Genomic DNA, 10,294 nt, shown 5'->3' on the forward strand with positions numbered 1-10,294 from the left:
GCAAAAATAGTTATATATTTTAAAACTAAGATGTCTTCTTCCTAGTGTTGTATTACCTCATTCAAAGTTTTTAAAGAGAGTCATATGATTATAGATGATAACAAAAGAAAGTCCGGTTTGATTGCTTCTTGATAAACTTTAAGTAGTTGTAAAAAAAATTTTTTTTTTTAATTTCCTGCTTTTTAAACCTCTGTAACTTTTTTATTTCAAACTTTTATAGCAAAATCTAAACTGTTTCTGAAACTAAAATATAAGTACTTTTAGAAAACATTAACTTTATTCACCAGCCATTTTTTAAAGTTAACAAAATATTGAACTAAAAAAGTACTATATCGCACCTAAAAAAGTGAAATGGCGACTGCTACTGATCACATGTCATATCTTGTCAAATTATACAGACTATGTGGAGATTACATCGGCAATGACTCATTTACTGTAATTTCTTTAAGGATTAGAATTGACAAGGCATTTTTTACTAAATTAGGAGATGACAGGTCAGACACCTACCCACCAAAAATATGTATAAAATGCTATACAGTTATGAGACATATTGAACAACGAGGAACGACTTCTATTTTTAGTCTATATCAGTGGCCACAACCATCCTTACTCGAAATATGCATGTGTTTTGTAAAGAAGTTTGGTAGGCACAGTGGGTCAGAATGCCCATTTTTGTGCCAAAACTATTTTTTTATTAAACATTATTAAATTTGATATAAATATCAAATTTAATAATATTTAATAAAATTTAGAGCTTCTAAACATATTTTTGTGACTAAAATAACAATTTTATTAATTTTTTTTTTCTTAATAATTATAAATACAGCAAAAAAAATAAAAAAATGCATTTTTTCACATCTTATCAACTCAATTCAAACACAATCCACAGAATAAACATTAAAAAATTACATTTTACTGTTTTTAATAGGTACACAATCTTATGAAAAAAATACTTTCATGTCTTATCAACTCATTCAAACACAATTTACAACTTTAAGGCAACCATCTATGTCTGCATATATTTAAATGAAGTATTTACAAATTTACAATGTTATCTCCTGATAATAATAACTCCAAAACCTCAACAGGAAAGTCTTTCTTTTTTGAAGTGCAGGTTTGCCTCAAAGATACTATGACAAGATCAGATGAGCATAGAAATCTTTTCAAAATGTCCTCATTTGCCATACATCTTGAATGCTTTTCGAGCATGACGTTCACAAAACCGTTTGAAAAATTTGTTTGTTGCCTCCTGTGCTTCTTCACTCATCATTCCAATTGGCAGTGAGATTCTATTAATGATGGCTGGGCCGTGAATCAGCAGTTTGTGGAGGCTTTGTGGCATGTAGAACCATGGGTACAGTTTCACAAACAACTTTGCAGTTTCTGTACACATTATGATAAACTTTTCAGTATTTATTTCATAACCACTTGATATGCTTGACAAAATAATGTGCAATTTTAAAATTAGTTCCTTATTGACACCTGTTATATTTGCAAAAGAAATGGCATCAGTAAATGCTCGTCGAGAAGTGTTGCCATCGTTAGATGTACCAGATCCTCCAGACTTTGATAGATCAACAACAAGGTTCATCTGTTGAAGAAAAGCTTGTTGGATGTGAGACTTTGTTTCAGCAACTTGTGCTTTGTCTTCTGCTGTTCTTGCTTGCCACTTTTTGATAGCCAACTTGTAACCAATATGCAGAAAACATTCAAAACATCGAATCCAGCAATGCAGTGTAGATAAACCATACTGCAAGCCTTTTGCCTGGTAATTTCTTACTATGCAGGCATCAATGTTGTTCATCTCTTTTGGTGAGCATTCACAGATAGAGAAACACTGACTTGAGTTAGTGGCCTCAGATAAAACTGTGTGTACTTTTCCATCAATCATTGTTATTTCAATCACATGCTTTACTTGAAGTACTTTTCCATTGTTTAATATAATTTTTGTACAATTTAAATTCCTTATTTCTTCTTTTAGTTGAGCTTCTTCAGAGATTATAATATCTTTAGACTCTTTTTCAAACTTAAAACGCAAAGAGCGACAATACAGAGTTGATGATGGTTTTAGGTTTCGCCACAAAATTGTCTTTTTTCCACCAGCAAATGAGCTCAAGTCAAGTGGTACTATGCAAGTTAAAAACAATGACTCTTCTATTTGTATATTACGGATACCATCTTTAGACACTGTTTGACACTTTGTCCTGTATAGCCATCAAATCCTGCCTTGTGTCTTAAAGTAGCAAATATGGTTGTATCACCAGCAACTGTTTCAATAACTTTATTCTGTACTTGAAATAGTCTTTGTCCAGTGTGGTCGACCAAGCTCTGCATTAAGATTTTAGCAAAAAAATCATCTATCTCTATTTCATTTGGATAGCAAGATAATTTTACTGCCTTTATTATGTGATATGAAGGATAAAGTTCACAGTTTTTTCTCAAAGCAGCATTTCGATGTAGTTGATATCCATCTTTGGTCATATTTGTATCTAAAAGTAAAGCTAGAGCCTCATTGCCAGAGAGTTGTTGAGATATTTTGTTACTATTGTCAAAAATTCTCTTTACTGCATGTACCTCATCAAGTTTATTTTCTTTTTTAAGAGAAACTTTTGCTGCAAAAAGTAGTTCATTCGATGAATGCCCATGTTGTAGAGAGTTGGTGCGCCTGTATTTTGTTCGAAGTGAACAGTCATCAAAATTCTCAATTGAAGGCCTGCCACGTGTATCTTGTTTCACAGGAATATCAGTAAAAACATCAATCTCTGTCTGTAGCCACTCTTTATGCTTTTTTTCGAAACAAATACGGTTACCTTTTAAGTCCTGCCATCTCTTTCTTATATGAATCAGCAATGTTTCCAGCTTAGGGTTAGGGTTTACCAGATTCATACCATTGATAACATCCTTTAAACCACCATGGTCAGAGATTTTTAATTTATTTTCTAGCATGTAGGTATATCAATGTATTTCATTTTAACCTATGAATTCTAAAATACATTCATTAGAAATCATTTAAATGACAGTATATTTATGCCTAAAAGTTTAAAGATGATGTGTTTTATTTTTAATTAAAAAGCCAAGTGATTAATTAAAAATTAACTAATTAAAAAAACTCGTGATTTGTTTGTCGCGGGCAATATTTTAGTTATAACCTGCTATCTAAAAGTTAATTTGTGGGCAAGGTGGTACTTTGTTGAAGCTAAAACTAACTTTAAATTATAATATATATACTTAGTAAAGATTTTAATCCATTTTCAGACTGGAGGATATTGGAGGTTTTTTTAATTAAATAAAGTAAGCAAAAATTTACACTAAAAAAACCTGTAAAAACACATCATCTTAAAAATTAAATAAAATTTCTTACTTACAAGCAAAAAATTTGCAAGGAAGTTATTTTGTTTCAAAGAGTATCAATCTATCAATATATATAAAAATTATAGCGCAAATAATTTTAGTTAAAAAATAGTTGACAGTTTCTGTGTAGCAACACATATATTTTATTTATTTTTATTTTAAAACTTACAAATCTGGCAAAAAAAATTAACTTCAACAGGCCATATAAAATTTAATATAAAAGCTTTTACTTTAAATTTAATATAAAATCTTTTTTTTAAAGCTTGATAAGTACGGAAAACAACTATTACCATTAAACCTACGTTGAACAAAAATTTTTTTTTTAATTTTGGCACACCTTGACCCACTGTGGTAGGAAGAAAAAGAAGCAATGTGGAAGACCATCATTAGGCAAAAAGAATATTTGGACAAGGGGGTCAATTAATAAAATCATGAACAGTTTTTCTCGACTTTCTCGTATACGCTATGAGTCTATCGACATAGCTGATAACCCACATAGAGATTTATGTGTCTATAAGGTTTGCAAAAGAATTTTACACCGACCTGTCCTACTTAATAACTGTCAACATTTATTTTGTGCTTCATGTATTTTTCCATATTTAATTGGAAAGTTGGAAACAGAAACAAAATGCACAATTGTTATTGTAATATCTCCCTGAGTAGTATTTCACAAGCAACTACAATTCAAATAATACTTGTAATAAAAAATTTACTGCAAAAAGTATAAGCAATAAAGAGGAACACGAACAAGTATGCAAAAAAAATCAAAATACATCACACAGATCCGAATCATCCAATATCAATGACAGTTAAAACATAAATTCATGAGAATAGTGACATTCCTAAAGAATTAGATTATGCATTTGCTCACTTTGCAAAAAAAAAAAAAAAAAAAAAGGCAAAAAACAAATCAGATTCGTTTGAACTCCGTTCTGGTGGACCTCGGAAAAGATATGTTTATTTTTAAAGTTAAAATATTTATTTCCAAAAAAAAAAGTTGATTAAATATTTTCATATAATTAAAAGATTTTTTATCACCAAAAGGCTATAAAGTTTACAATGATTTCAAAGAGCTACAAAACATCAACTGAGATTAGCCAGAGAACTGTTCGAAAGCGTAAAACTCAACTTCACCAATCACTAATTGAAACTGCTGGACCAATAAAAAAGGCAAAAATATTTCAAGCAGCGTTTATGCTTGATTCTTTTAACAAAAATGATAAAATTAATATACTGAAAAAATTACATATCCCCCAAGTTGAGTTTGAGCCAGAAGAAATTGTTTCACTGAAGGCAGATTGTGGTTTACCATGGGAAAAGATGAAAAAAATGATTAGGTATATAAAAATAGAAAACTTGTACAACACTGTCTTTTGTATTCACTGAAAATTTAAACATTTTCCAGGGGTAGTTTATTTTTAGTTTAGTTTTTTTACTTGCTGAAAAAAACTAAAAATGATTTTTAGTGAAATGAAATTTAGTTATATTTCAGATTTTTAAAGACAAAAAATCTTAAAGTACCATCACTTTCAAAACAATGAGTAGTTGCTAAAAATTGGCCACGTGATGATTTGATTATTAAAGATAAAGAACTTCTGGTTGAAGTAAAAATCAAAAAAGGAACTTTTGAATTGCAAAATGTACCAATGGCATATATCAATTATTTGCCATCACATTTAATCAAGGTACTGGATCAATTAGAAAAGTTCAAAATATAACTACAATTGAAAACTAACAGAAAATAGCAAATTTAGTGTATGTAATGCAAGTTTCAGTAGATGTAAAATGTAGAAGTGTAATTTGTTGTGTTATGTGTGCTATTAATAGAAAATCAATCAAAAAATCATAATTGATGCAAATATTTAAATTGTATGAAATTCATTGTTTTATAAATAAAATTTTTCTTCTATATTATCATAGATGTAACCAACTAACTTACAACCATGTAACTACTAGTGAAATACATATATAGGTTAGAGGTGACCATGGAGGCAGTTCATTTAAAACGAGTTATCAAGTAGCTAATGTTGCAAATCCATATTCAAAAAATAACAAAACAGTTTTCAATATATTCGAGGCCAAAGATTATCGAACAAACCTAAAAATTGGGCTCTTAAGGCACACAGATGAAATTAGGCAATTTCAGTCAATGAAATGGAGGTAAATAAAATAAATCAAATTAAATAAATTGCGAAACGACCATGTAATTAAAGCGAAAAAAGGAAACATCATCAAACATTTTTTTGACATGCATTAAAACCAAACAATTCCGAAATTAAGGTGCCACGCTGCTCTAAAAATTATTGTCTAACAATTTTATAATACTTAATAATAGTAAATAAAATAATAATAAAAATTAAAAAATAAAATGTTGGTGATTCCCACTGTGTGAAATAGAAAAATAAGAAAAGAAATCCGGCCACCCACATTTTTAGCAAATCTGTTTCTGAGTTTCAAAAAAATGAAAATGGGTTTGTTACGAACAAATTTGATAGCTTGATCGTGTGTTCAATCGTCGCAACATTTTCTATTTTAATTTTATGTTCTTCAGCTAGTTGTTTTTTTTTATCTACAAATCTTCATTTGAGAAAATTTTTTTCAACAAAGCTTTGGCAGTTGTAACGTTGTATCAAGATGACGACAATTACGAACCTAAGGTTTTCATTCAAAATTTAGATGAAAATATCGTATTTGCAGTACTATCTGCTGGGGAAATTTTAATCATGACCTAACCCTAGTTATAATCTGATTCCCTCATATTCAATATGCAATTTTTGTATTGTTGAGGAACTTTATTTTATGAAATTCTATATTAGGTTCTTGAATTCGCAGCTAGTTAATAATAGAATATTACTCTAAGCTTTGAAAATCTAAAAAAGATATCATTTCTAACTATAGAGTGAAATGGGGATGGTCAACCAACAGGGACTATTTTGAAGTCTAAAACAACCCGATTAATACTTTGTATGTCCGCCTATTGCGTTCATCACACAAGCGAATCTCTTGGGAATTGATTCATATAAATTTGTGATGAAATTTATGGAATATTGTCCCACTCTCTTTTTAATATTTGAAAACATTCTTCGACATTTTTGGGGTTATATTCAGCCTTTTTTTTATCCAAATAATCCCAAACATGTTCAATAATATTCAAATCTGGACTTTGAGGAGGCCAGTTCATTACTTCGAGAACTCCCTCCTCACACACGTCCTGTAAATATTTTTTGGCCATTCGGGAACAACGTTTGGGATCATTGTTTTGCTGTAGAATGAAACTGTTACCAATTAGTCTCATTCCAGATGGTATTGCATGATGTCTTAAAATTTCTTTATACTGTTCTCCTGTCAGTTTGCCATCAATTCTGATTAAATCACCTACTCAAGATGATGAAATACAAACCCAAACTAAAACAGAACCTCCCCCATGCTTGATTGTTGGATGTAGACAGTCAGGGCGATAAGTCTCTCCTACCCTTTTTCTTACATACTGTCGTTTTCTGCTACCAAACAGTTCAAATTTTGATTCATCTGTGTATAGTACACGGTTTAACATTCCAATTATTATGCTGTTTAGCATATTTAAGTCTTTTTTCTTTATTGCCACGACGTAGTAAAGACTTTCGAACTGCAACACACCCTCTTAACCCAGCTTTTAGCAAATGTTGTCGAATGCAAGATGAGGAAACATTTGTCCCAGTCGCAGCCTGAATGTCTTGGGCTAGTTCACTGGAGGTTTTTTTCCGATTTTGCAGAGACAAATTTTTAAAATAATTTATGTCATATTTTGTAAGCTTTGGAGGTTCTTCGAATTTTATCCTCAAGAGATCCCGTGTTTTTAAATTTTTTTATAATTTCTCTAATGGCTTTCCTTGAATATTTTGTTTTTTGGACAATTTGTCATTGAGAACAACCTTCTTCATGAAGCACAATAATTTTTTTATGTTCCAGTAGTAGAATTTTACCCATTTTATTACTTAAATAACAATAAAAATAATAATACAAAAGAAAAAAAAACAAAAAAAAAAACGTAAATTAGAAGTTTCGCTCTTAGAAAAACAAAAAATAGTATTAAACACACAGTATCTATGAAATATCTTTGTAAACTGTACTATCATCTAATATGAAGCCTTCACAGCAATAAATAAACAAAGATGCAAGAGCAAACTAAAAACAAACGAGCTGAAACGAATTGGGCTTAGGTCAGCATACAATAAAAATAAACACGTTAGATATCTAAATACAAAAATCTATGTAAAATTTTGATAAATATTGCTTTTGTTTGTTAAAATAGTGTTTAGTATTGTTTGAAGTTAGACATTATTTTACATAAAACAATAATCGGAAGCTATTATTCAAAATCTGTTAAAAAAAACACGAGTAATGATAAGTGGGCTAAAACTTTTTCACAGTACTGTGTGTATATATATATATATATATATATATATATATATATATATATATATATATATATATATATATATATATATATATATATATATATATATATATATATATATATATATATATATATATATATATATATATATACTAAAATGCAATCATATTCACTAACACAAGAAGTACATAATATAATTATTAAAAACCATAGTCACAAGCAATTTAAAGGTCAAAAAAAGAATATCCGAAAATATAATTAGGTGCCTTCGGTATCAAATAAAAACCGATTCCAGTATAAGGGTCTGCGTATCGTTATCGGTATATCGGTATGAACCGATATTTTGAACCGATAACGATATAAAATGATAACGATATCAAACGATATGAGTTTGTCTATGAAACGATAACTTATCGTTTGAAACGATATTATCGGCTTTTTTTATCGGTTTATCGGAATACATAAAAATAACGAGAATACCGATATTTATCGGTATAATAACGATATTTTTTACAATATTCCAATTTTTTTTTTTTTAAAATGCCAAATTTTAGTTCAAATATATAATAAATCTTCAAGTCGAGTCAAGATGTCGTTTTGCCTATCTTTACCGGTTTTAAAAGTTAATCCTTCCCAATTGTATATATTATCTAGATGTATAACTTCACAAAAATTCTGTAAAGAAAAAGTGAAGCAACACTGTTCTCCAAATCGACCCCCAGGTTGAAACTCTCCCCACTCCTGATTTTTTTACATTTAATCAATCATATGCATTAGTAAACACAATATATGTTGTCAAAAAAATCTGAACTAAGTGCTAAATATGTATACTTCCAAAATTAAAACACATAATTTTTGGCTTTTTTCTTCCAAAGTTTTAATAAAGTCAGCCATTATTGTAGTCAAAATAACCCATTAATATATATATAGATTAAAGTACCTTTGATATACTCTCTAGCCAGTGTGTGTGTGTGTGTGTATATATGTATATATATGTATGTATATATATATATATATATATATATATATATATATATATATATATATATATATTAACACAAACACATACATATTGGTAGTATATAATATACTTCAGGTAGAATAATGTATTTGATAGAAAGTAATGTATTTCAGGTAAATAGGAGTACTATTAGGCGAACCTCTGATATGTATCCAGACAAATAATTAGCCAGGGTCAAATACTTTAAATGTAGCTGAAAAAATCTGTGGACTCTGCTATTTAAATCTTAGTATAGATTATTTATATTTATGATTTTATAATTTAAAAATAAGGTTAAAATAAGATCAGTTAAAACATTTGTTCTCTTTATGTTATTTTATAGTTTGATTCAATATATTTTTTATTGTTTTTACTTATTTCAAAAACTGTTATAAAATTCTTACTATTAATTTTAGAGGAGTTTCTCATGATCGTTGCAAAAGTAAAGCTGTAACCAATATCGTAGATATTAGTGAATCACTTGGAGATAAACATGCGGAACAAGTAGCATCTGGATTGTTAAAGCATAAAACAGAGAGTGAAAGCATTGTAAGTGTAGAGCAGTTCAAGATGTCTACAGGTGGAAATCTTCTCTCTGTTACAGCTGGAGTAAATGAAATTAAGTCAAAAAGAAAGAAAGTAAATCATATCTTGTTCCAAAATATTATGGAGCTATCAAATGCATTAGAACTCTCTAAAAACAAAACCAAAAAATCATGTTCTACTTTACACAGGAATCTAACAAGTGCTGTAGAATCAATTATTAATGTTAAAATGACTGAATTGCAGGAAACTCTGAATATCTTTAAATGGTGGTCAAAACTTCTTAAAAGTTATTATCAATGTTTTCGATCCAAAAAATCATTATTCTTCCTTTGAAATATATGAAGATTCTGGTGTCAAGCAATGCTATATTCTTTCCATTGTGGAGATGGTCTTAGAGAATAATGGCAATCTCCAAAAATTATTGACACTTCTTCAACTTGCAGAAGTAAACTTCAGTATGGCATTTGACCTAAAGTGTGCAAATAGTGTTTTTAGAACTTTCAAGTCACTCTGGTAAATATGCCTGTCTGTATTGTGAAGGAGAATGCTCCCTTGAAGCAGAGAAACTAAGAACGTTGGGCTCCATAGACTTATTTTATGATCAATATGTATTAGGTGGAAAAAAAAGATTGAAAATGCAGGAATACAAAAATGTAATAAATCCTTGTTTCATTTACTTAAAAGAAGATCAAGAAACTTTTCTTGAATACATTGTTCCTCCATCTGAGCTTCACATTATGAAGGAAGTTGTGGATAAACTTTGTACTTTGCTTTAATATGTTTAGCCAGCTTTTTAAAGCTGGTTGAAAACACATTACACATTAATGAGAGGGTATCATGGTGTAGGTTTAGATGGAAACAATGATAATTTATTTATACCCCAGTTAGATATTTTGGAGAGGGATGTTACCTTAACTGCAGCAATCAATATTTTACCAATAATGAATTGCTTGCATAAGTTTTCATTAGTGAAATCAGCTGTGTTTGGTTTGGAAATGGGT

At 29.3% G+C, this 10,294-nt stretch overlaps 1 pseudogene; it reads left to right on the plus strand.

The window, feature by feature from the left end:
* The first annotated feature begins 351 nt into the window (after positions 1-351).
* Positions 352-10,069, plus strand: LOC149884023 (uncharacterized; annotated as a pseudogene).
* The last annotated feature ends 225 nt before the right edge of the window (positions 10,070-10,294 follow it).

The sequence above is a fragment of the Hydra viridissima genome, unplaced genomic scaffold (assembly GCF_058129835.1).
Source record: "Hydra viridissima isolate aposymbiotic clone 2 unplaced genomic scaffold, HvirCarnegie_v1 scaffold_9, whole genome shotgun sequence".
Taxonomy (NCBI): Eukaryota; Metazoa; Cnidaria; class Hydrozoa; order Anthoathecata; family Hydridae; genus Hydra; species Hydra viridissima.